Consider the following 10719-nt stretch of genomic DNA (forward strand, 5'->3'; position numbering starts at 1 on the left):
TTTTTTGCCGACTTCAGTGTGCATTCAAACCATGAATGATCTTCTTGAGAGTCATTTTTGATGACAGAATCAAGCGAAATGAAGTAATAATTGACTGAAACGAATTTAATTAGTTACAGCGGGATTTAGAATACAAATGCTGATTTTATACGATGAAAAAAAAAAAAACAAATAAAATAATAAACAGACTCTTTAACGGTATTGTACCGGGTCAAAAATTTAGCATCGGTGTAAAATAAACATTTCGAACTCGAAGGCACTACGTCATTTAATGGTTAGAGTTGAGTCATCAATTTTCAAGACAAGCTAAAGTCATCAAAACCGAGAAACAGCAACAGAAAAAGGGAATGCCGGTGATGTCAAATGTGTGTTTGTGTGTGAGTAATTTTCAATAAATTTGAGATTATCGATGCCATTGCGGTGCTTATTGTTATTGTCGGTGTTTTATTTTGTATTGCCTAGACATTTGCATGCATTTAAATAGCTTGCATTTGTATTGAACAAAACAAAATAAAGATAACCGATGAATAAGAGCTCGAAAATGATTTTTTTTCTGGTCTTACATAATGTCTGAGTTTGCACGTACACAACATTTCGATGTACGAAATTGCATTCGAAAAGCCGAAACCATTAAAATAGCGACACCGTCTCGATTTGAAGTAGAAAAATAGCCGATAGAATATTGGTGTTTTAATGAATGCAAGTGTAGCACAAATCAAGTGAAGCATTCAAATCGTCCTAAGCATCTGCAGCACATATAAGTTCTTCAGTACAGACGTTTTTTCTATAGAGCAAAAAAAAGCCGTAAAAAGACGAGCATATTTTTGTGTTTATGCCATTGCAAAAATTCATCACAGTGTGTAGTATGTTTGTGTGTGAGAGAGAGAGAGAGAGAGAGAGCAACATTGTGCTCTTGGCTACAGGCACATATTCAAATTTTTACGAAAAAATAAAATAAAAGTAAATAGCGCTCACGCGGCTTGCATATGTGTGTGCCCACGATTTTGAGAAGAGAAACAAAACCAAATACATGAGCCCAAAGTAATATTAATCAGCAGGCATTAAGCGTTCACATAGCGATATTTATTTTATACTTAGACATATATACATATGCGCTTCTCTTTCGCATTCAACACAACGCGTTGAACGCTCTGAAGTTAAGGAATGAGAGCGAACAATATCCAAACCGAAAAAAAGAAATGTTTAATATTTTCTTACGTTCGCCATGATTGTAAAGACGAAACAAGCGGCAGCTACCTCATTCAGTACACCTTCAAACCAAAAATCACATATGAAACAGTTGAACAGAAGGAAAATAGCGAAAAATTGAAGAAAAAAAATGTACACACACACACACTGTAGCAACAAGCAACGAGAGAGTAGCGAAAAAGCGAAACAAATTATGTAAATGTTATAATATAATATCTAATTCAGGCAAACAAAATGGAAAACACGATAATGCATTTTACCGAAGGAAAGAAGAAAAAAATAAAATAAAAATTGGCGTGCTGTGCGAGCGCGAAGTGAAAAAAAAATATAACGGCAACCACTATAATCATACTGTATGTGTTTTGTTACTGTTTAATTATAAGCCCATTTAGATTCGTATCACTTATTAAAATCATATGGTTGATTCGGTCGCCTGGTGCAATCGATTGCACCACCTCGCCATGCGCATGATTTTGATGCTTTTCAATAGGCATGCGTTTTGGTATCGCTAAAGTGAATTTTCAAAACAGCATTGCCAATTGCTCGCTGTCGAGCTTATTGCAACGGTTGATTCCATTTTGCGGTTTCCAACATCTCACGTTCAAATTCTTTCACCTCAAAGTGTACGATGGAATGAATGATGGGTGATGGCGAAGAAACAACAGAAGAAAAAGAGGAGAGAGAAATGAATATTACGGGAATCCCAGAGCGCAGCCATCAATTATGTTAATTCAAACCGCTCTTTCTAATCATTTTAAAAGATTCTATTCAGATGTGAAAGAAGGAAAAAAGCCGAAAAGAATTCGGAAAACAAACAGAAACCCAAAACTAGTTTTGTTTCGTTCTATCACGGATGAAAATTACGAAAACATTTGCATATATCTCTTCCGTTTCCTCAAGATGTGCTATTGATTTTGATCGGCAGAACGTCGCCGCCACATTACTGGAGAAAAAAAAAATGAAGCGAAAAAGAGTGGATACACTGAATCAGCTGGTCGGTTGTTAGAAATGAATGTGAGTGTGGCAAAGAATGGCCAAGAGTGAGAGAACTTTGGAATCTATGGAATAAGAGACAAACTGGTAGAATTGCAACATAAATAAAACACATAATTATACGATCGAAGGCAAGTAACACTTTGCACGGCAACAACACACCGGCTTGGTGCATTTTGAAATCGGCATCGATTTTTTTTTTCTTTGCCTTTCCATTCAGGTTTCAGATGTCAATTCTTTTGGTTTAGAAACAGTTGTAATCTTTGATTTATATCCAATACCTTTGGGTAGAGGAATATTTGATGAATGATTAAATGATTTACCGGTATGATTATCATTTATGGCGATGAAAACAAAAAGACCCATCTAGATCTTGCACAATCTCAATTGTAATTTCCGATCGAAAATCAATTAGACTTGTTAATCAAATTTTGCATGAAATTTATTTTGTTTCGGCTCGTATCGGCGACCGTGCATGTGTATTACATTGAATTTAATGATATCGTAATGAGTATATTTCATTATTTCTGTGTTCTCGCATCGCATCGCATCGCATCGATTTGTAGTTAATCACTTGGCTGCTTCAGTTATGGCCATCAATTTCTTGTGATTGATTTAAAAACGCAAGCAAATGACCACCGGATTTCAAGTAGTATGTGCGCGTGTGCGCGCGCCGCCTCGACTTATCGAAACTCATTATGAATTATTAGAGTTTATATAATAGTTTAAAATGGTGGTGCCGCCACAGTTTTCGACTAAACGAGCAATTTTCAAGATGAATTATTGCGAATGAATTTAATGTGTCAATGGGCTTCAAATGAGAAACAATTTTCTTCGCTCACTTGCTCTCTTCCTCTCTCGCTCTATCTCGATTTGATAAAATCCTCGTAGTAAATCAACAAATGAGAAGCATTTGCTTTATCGATCACAAATGATTTTTAATATTGGCGTGATGCATCTGTTTCGAAATTGTTCATCATTGCGTTATGTGGTTTTTTTTTCTCCTGCGAAATTCATTAGGCTTATTTTAGTCGATGAATCCGTGGTTCCGATTATAACGACTTTGAACGTATCATATTTCTATGAGCGATGTGAAGTTTTGTTCATTAAGAAAAAAATACAAATATTGCTTCTGGAGATGATGATGATTATGTCAGATGTTAATCGGAATACAATACACAAGACGCGAAAAAACCGAAAAAAATCCAAAACGAATATCGCAATATGAAATGTAACACGCGCTTAAGAAGCGCTCAAAATATTGAAGGCAACAACAAAAAAACAACTCGTATGCATTCACAAAAAAGTGCAGCTAATACACACATCGTAGCACACAAAATAACATCTACTAGCAAGAGTAAATGTAGGTTAAGCTAAGTTCGAAGTTAAACGCATCAACAATACTCGAACATTTGAATAACAAAAGATATTCGTTATTTCGTTGTTTTGCTCATCTATGTAACGCTCATCTCTCAATAGAGCCATCTTTAACAGATGCAGTGCACCTGTGTGTGAGCACACTCAATCGAACAAGTGAACGATCAAGCGGCATTCGCGAATGTGTTAATGGGCCGATAATAGCCACAACGACAACTTATAAACAAAAGAAAAGAAATTACTCCATCGAAAATTGACGCTTCGTATCGAACGACAATTAGTGGCTTTTCGATAAAAGTGAACAACTGGTTTTTAATTTTGAAACACCTAACGATAAATCAAAATAGATTCGACGTTTAAAGTGCATTCTTAAAATGTTTGTAATTTTTAAGTAAACGTTTGGTAGTAAAAACGATTCAGATTATCAGTTTTTTTCTTGTCAGATTCTGTTCAACAAATAAAGACAAGATAATATGCGAAAAAGGGGGCGCTTATCCCAGAATGTCGTATATAACCTTCAGCTATGTTAATTAGGAAGCTTCAAAACGAGCTACATATGTTTCAAAAATCCATTGCACTGTGTGGTTGCATTCAATTTTATTGCTGATCATATCAATAAATTTGTGTCAAATCCATGGAAACGCTTGCTACACCGGTTTTATTATTTGAGTGTCATCAGAGACAACAGCCATACTTTAGGCCAAGATCGCAAAAGAAAAAGTCGGGGTTTTCTATTCATTGCCGAAAGAGGAATAGTTTATATTCAATGAATAATGCAGTTAACTACTAAAATATAAAATGAACGGCAATTAATAAATTGTTCAAAGGATATAATTTGTTCTTTTCCGTTTGCCATACCGTTAAGACATGTTTTCATAATTGTAAAATCGAAAGTGTGTGATTGTCAGCAATGCATTGACCACGGAGCTGTAGTGAAAAAAAACCTTCCTCTTTACTTAGCAGAAAATCGTAGAGAAAAACACGTGAAAAAACACAAAGAGCGATTGTTTTCGTTGAGTGTTGTTTTTTTTTTTTGTTTTTTTTTTTGGTTTAATACTCGTGCTATTGGCCTTCAATCACTATGCGATTCTTTTGAACAATTAATTACTTTTACAGAGATGATGATGGCGATGAACCATTAAGCTACCGTGTGATCAACATCATTCGTCACCATGGTATTCTATCAAACTAATGGCCAATGTGTACTTGACTGGCAGCGACGAAAATATCACCAACGGCGGTCCTTCTGTAGGGTCAGAGATGATCTTGTCACAAAGTGCCCATAATATTTTTTTTTTCTTCTTAGTTTTATCTACATGGACCTCAATGAGCCTAGAAAACTACTAATTAAGCTAATTATCGACGATGTAAAAAAAAACAAAATGCAAAAGAATAGAATTTAAAATGTTGATGAATGGACAAGAAACAACCGTTAAAATCAAGGCTGAGAAATCTGCAGCTAATATATTCACATACAAATTTAACGCATTTGGATTTCTCTTAAGACACTGCCACGAAATATTAGTCACGAAAATATATATAAGTCTGAACCATATTTGATTGCTGAATGAAATCTTCGGAGTTTTTTTTGGCGATGAGATAGAAATTAATCGGCATTAAAATCGATACATACGTACATTTAGTAGTAGTCACGTTGTTCATGAATTTTTTTTTCGGCGAAGGTGAAAGAGAAATGATTGCACGGGTGCAGAAGTACGATAATGTCGAATGATTTCCAAGTCACAACTTCCGAACTGCGTACGCTTGGGATTGAAAGACGCGTAATCATTGGCCATTCAACAACGAAACCGAAAAAAAATGTTTCATTCATTTTGTTTATCGGGCCAATGTTTCCGTGGCCGAATACAATACACATGCAGCATGGCCAAATGCATGTAAGTAAATCCCTCGCAAGCTTTATCCGTGATAGATACACACAGCCATTGTAAAACAATAGTTTCGCCTCGATGAATTTAACCTACATAAAACTCCATATGAATGAACCTCACACAAAAAACATACTCTACTGACCACTTAAGACACTCTGAAAACACTGGCAACACATTGCACAAACTAAAAACCTAGGAAAAATTACACTAAAAAAACAAAATCCGCCACACACAAATAAGTAAAAGACGAAAGAAAGAAAATAATGAACGAAAAAAAAAACACACACACACCGTGTATGCGATGAATGAACGAAAGAAAAAGAAATAAACGTAAAATGTAGTCCACGGATGCATGATTAATTGTGTTAAGGAAATATGTGCTCATGCGCTGAAAAGACGTGAAGATGGTTTACAAGACGAGATACAGGCGCATTGAAAGCGAAATAATCTCGCATGGAAAATGCTGTGCAGCGGCAAGTACACGCAGAATAAATAGATTCGCAGATTTGATTTGTTTACACAATTATTTTCTTTGCATTCAATTTCCAAGAGCTCACGTGTTAGCAGCATACACATTCGTTGAACGATCATTCTATTATCTCTCGCGCTTGGCATTTTTTTAGGGCGTAATATGCATATTTTTCAGAATGGTCTTGGACTCTATTGAATTATGGTCACAGTCGCATGCGAATGCCTTCAGTATTCAAAGTGAGGAGGAAAAAAAGATTACGTATTTTAATTGTGTGAGCATATATCAGTCGTTGTGTTTTCAACGGTGGTTGTTTCTTGTTGTTGTTGTCATCGTCTTTTTAATAAATGCGAAATTGAATTGTCAGTCATTTCGGTAGAATAACTGTCGTTTTCATACCGTTTAAGTAGCTGCCAAATTCGATATTGCTCAAAATTAATATGATAAGCGAGACTGTTGGTAATCAATGGCTTTAACACTTTCATCATTTTCGTGAGCAGTTGCGCACATCTTCCAACTCCATTCAATCCAACGAAATTTATTTTGGTTCGCATTTCGTTTAAAATTCACTTTCTTCCGAAAAAAAAGAAATAACGATAATAATGAGAAGCGCGGTCAAGCGCTCCATTCGCACAGGAAATCAACGAAATATACTATCTCCGAACCAATTTTTTCGTTTGTTTGTTTGTTTGCGCGTTTTGTGTGTGTGTGTGTGTGTACTCAAACCGCCAATCGATTAGTCAAATCGATTTAGTTCGCATGAAATCACAACACAATACATTTCTTTCGGGTCAATTAAAAATTATAACCACATTGGCGTGCACACTTCACAAATCACAACAAAATGTTCAAAACTGATCAAACACATGTCACGGATCTTGAAATAAATCTATTGAAAAACTTCGTGCAGGTTATTTGATTTTACTGTCGCTCGCTCGATATTTTATTTGGCGATAGTTTCGGTTACTCGATTTTACGACATCATTCTCGTTTTCTTTCACATTCATGCTCTTCGCATCTTTAACAATACACACACTTCACTCCGCAAAATGAACCAACCGAACACAGTCCAACGAAAGAGAAAATATATGCTAAGTGATAATGTACTTTAACAGATGGAATATTATCCGTCATCTCATCCATCGAAATAACGAATTGAGAAAAAGAGAGGCTGCATCGTGACGTTACGGTTCGATCTCGCACTAAATTGCTTGAAATGGAACTGAGACTTGGTGAAATTAATGCCAAATTGATAGGTTTTTTTTTCAATCGAATTGAGGTGCGCGATATCACTAAAAACATTCACGACACAGAGCCAACCAAAAAGAAACCCTGATGCATATTTTGCTAGGTAAACCAAAGGAATTATGAAGGTTGATTGAATCAATGCTACGCAAGCGAAAGATTCAAACGAAACGAGCGAACAAGACGAGATAGAATGGCATTTTGTTGGCCAACGGACCGAACACTATGGATTGATAAAACACTGCAAAAATAGAAGTCATTTTGGAAACAACTTTGATAAATCAAGTTGATAGAGAGATAGAGTGAATAAGAACTCTCATGATTTTCGCGGTAAAATCAAAAGCCGATAAAAATCGAATGAAATAACACACAAATAACTCGAGATACACACATCATCGTCGAAGCAACTTTCAGTGTGGCAAAAATTGTGAACGTTTGAGGTGATCGCTCATCGAAATTGCCGCTTGCAGACCATAATAATGACAGACAAATAGCAAAATTTACAGTTTGATCGTTTTTTGTTGTGGTTGTTGCATTCGAGCTAATGAACGGATAGTTCTGTTGAATTATGACAAAACATTGTAATGACTTAAATTCACGTTTAAGTCGATATTTTTTGCTTCAAAGTTTTTAGAAGATATTTTTTGTTCCATTTAAATTTTAAAATGGTAAATTTAGATTTACAGAACAATCTAGAGTTGGAACTAACAAAAATCTTCATACACAAAAATTGATATTCATTGCATTGCATTGCATTTTGAGTTTTTGCAACATGGATTTTCATTATTTTTCATCAAAATTCTTTTTTATGACTTTTTGATCCATCGAATTTGAAATCATTTCATACATTTCTCCGATTTCTTTTACAATGCGATTTGATCAAAAGAAGAAAAAAAATATATCAATTGAATGCATTTTTTGCCTATTGTCTTCGGTTCCCAGTTGTCTGGGTGATGGTGAGCGAAACAATGAATTCGAGAATCGTAATGATTTTCAATCATAATTATGAAAATGCCTTGCAATCTTGATATGATTAAATGAGTAATTTTACCTCCGGTTTAGCTGAATTCGTGTCTTCAGAGCTATAACTGTATGCACACAATTTGCGTTGAACAAATTTTTTTTTCTCTGTTTTTACTGCACACTGTATTTCAGTGTAGCGTCGTTTGGTTTTTATTCTGTCGTCGTCCTCTGACTGCTTTGCGATGTAATGATGAAAATTATTCACAAAAAATGTTCATTTCGCAACAACAACAATTAAAATAAAAACCGTCGAAAAATTGATTTATTAATTCGTTTGTTGTTTTCGATTGTTTTGATTTTTCCCTCTTGGGTAGAAAAACCAAATCGATTTGAGAGAATGCAATACAAAGAATTAGGAAGTGGCGCGTGATTGCAGCACAAATTTTACTCTTTTTTCCGGTTGATCACTTTTCTGCTTGGACTGGCAATTCACTATACAATATTAAAATTTGAAACGCACACTCACACACTGCACTTGAAAAGGGCTTCTTTTTTTCGCTCTCTCTCTCTCTCTCTCTCTCTCTCTCTCTCTCTCTCGATCTGTTTCGTTCGAATAATTTAATTTTGCACATTCACTACAAAAATGTTCGGCACAATTTTTGTCTGAATATCAAAAGTTCGATTTTGGCTTTAGTTCAATGAATAGACCATTTGCACTTGCTTTCTTTAAGCTGCGTATGTCCGATTAAATTTTGCTTTTACCAACAATTTTATTCTTATAAATTCATGAAATTGTCAATATTTATTATAGAAATCTATTCAAATGTATGGACAAAGTGTAGTGGCAGCGAGCAAGGTCAATCAACGATCAATAAAAAACAAATTCGTTTTTTTTTTTTCAATTTAAATATAACACAACAATCTACGATTTTTATCAACTGGGTGCAAGAACAACTTGATTGATTTTGTTAACAAATTTTTTTTTTCTCTTAAATAAAAATTAACACAGAAACAAAAAAAAAATATGTGAAAAGAATGATTCTTCTTTGCTTATAAAAGCACGTAGAATTCGTACATTTTTCCGTTCGTTTTACATGAGCTACGGTAAAATTATGTTATGGATTTCTGTTAAGCGGCTTGCCGTCGAAAGTGAAAACGGCTAACAACGTGTGCGAGTTTGAAAATCCGACTGAACAGTTGTATCAAAAAATGACAATAACCAAGTGTAAATACGAGACGATTTTTTCGTACGCTTGATGTGTGCTCTGAGTATGTTTTGGTTTGCTGTGCTATGCTATGTTGTGTATGTGTTTTCGAACTCCCTTCGGCTACCGCTGTCTGACTGCTACATTTTCTACTCACTTTTGCACAGGCCCAGCTATGTCGTGCAACGGTAAAGTCGACAGCGTGCGACAGAGATGCAAACCATTCCCAATACAATACATACAAATACACGCAGGCCAAAACAGACGATAAAGAAGCGAAGCACACGGTATTTGCAATGTTCGTGTTTTGGTCTGAATGCCGCTATGCTGCGATGGTGGTTCAGTGCTTGTGTGCGTGATAAAATCGTCGCTCTCTTGATCCCACTCTCAATCAGTTGTGCTGTGCTACGGTTTTCGTGTGTTCGATGCAGTGCACGATTGACTGTTGCTTGTTTTCAGTATGGTTTTCTTAGACATGCGGCTCACTGCTCTCACACCGCTATGTTCGTCGTTCGTTTGTTTCGCAATATCTGTTGCTTTGCCTCAGCACACATGAGCTTCAAGCGGTGACAATATATCGATTTTCGTCATATTCAAATGCTTAATCGACGTCATCGTTTCGGTTCTTTTGCATTATTCCGCATTCGGCAGAATATCCATTGACGCTAGCGTGCTTATCCATCCTCTTCTGGATTTATGTGGAATTTTTTTTTATTGCTTTGTCAACCGTTGTACATGTACATAATTTGTTTGGCCAATCCCCAATTGTTCAAAGAGCACGCTCCTAATAAAATGTCGCAAAATAAGCCACAATCTATGCTGCATCACAAAACAAGCACCTTTTCAAAACGGTATATGGCAATTGAAACATAAAATGTTGTTTTGTGACGACAATTCGCGCAACATTCTAATGACGGAGCATTCTTACGTTCTCATCGTTCATCACCGAAACAAGCAATAAATCTGTGGATAATAACGGTGTTTTTGCGGTCATAAAGCATATTCTAATCGTTTTAATTTTTTATTCTATTCATCGTCGATGGTTGTGCTTTGCTTTGCTATTGACATACATTAACCAAGAATGTGAGAGAATGCGTCTTTTTATGACCGCTTCGCAGTCCTTATCGTAACAATAATCGCATCATCATTATTGTCGGAGCGATTTCAATCGGGACGATCAATTCGCCGAACGGTAATTCAAATTCGTCGTCATATCCACGAATAATGACTCACACAGCTCGGGCTCCTGTTTCTGCTTCTGCTTCTGTTTGTAAATGCAAAGTAATAAAACGATTTGAGCAGGTTTTTTTATTCGAATACATACGAATTATGTGAGTGTCAATCGATGAAAATTCCGCTGAATTCCACA

At 35.7% G+C, this 10719-nt stretch overlaps 1 protein-coding gene across 3 annotated transcripts in view; it reads right to left on the reverse strand.

Annotated features, from left to right (window-relative positions):
* LOC129573890 (dentin sialophosphoprotein) overlaps nucleotides 1-9491 on the reverse strand; it is a 68026-nt gene extending 58535 nt beyond the window's left edge. The window contains exon 1 of one of the 3 annotated variants that reach the window (XM_055455036.1): nucleotides 9221-9491. The gene's annotated coding sequence lies outside the window, so the exon portion shown is untranslated. Of the gene's footprint in view, nucleotides 1-8233 lie in introns of all 3 variants that reach the window. The other 2 variants (XM_055455034.1, XM_055455035.1) reach the window with 2 other exon arrangements.
* Between the last annotated feature and the right edge of the window lie 1228 nt (nucleotides 9492-10719).

This window comes from Sitodiplosis mosellana, unplaced genomic scaffold, assembly GCF_009176505.1.
Source record: "Sitodiplosis mosellana isolate CC-2019 unplaced genomic scaffold, AAFC_SMos_1.0 Smas_scaffold_6150, whole genome shotgun sequence".
NCBI classification, from domain to species: domain Eukaryota; kingdom Metazoa; phylum Arthropoda; class Insecta; order Diptera; family Cecidomyiidae; genus Sitodiplosis; species Sitodiplosis mosellana.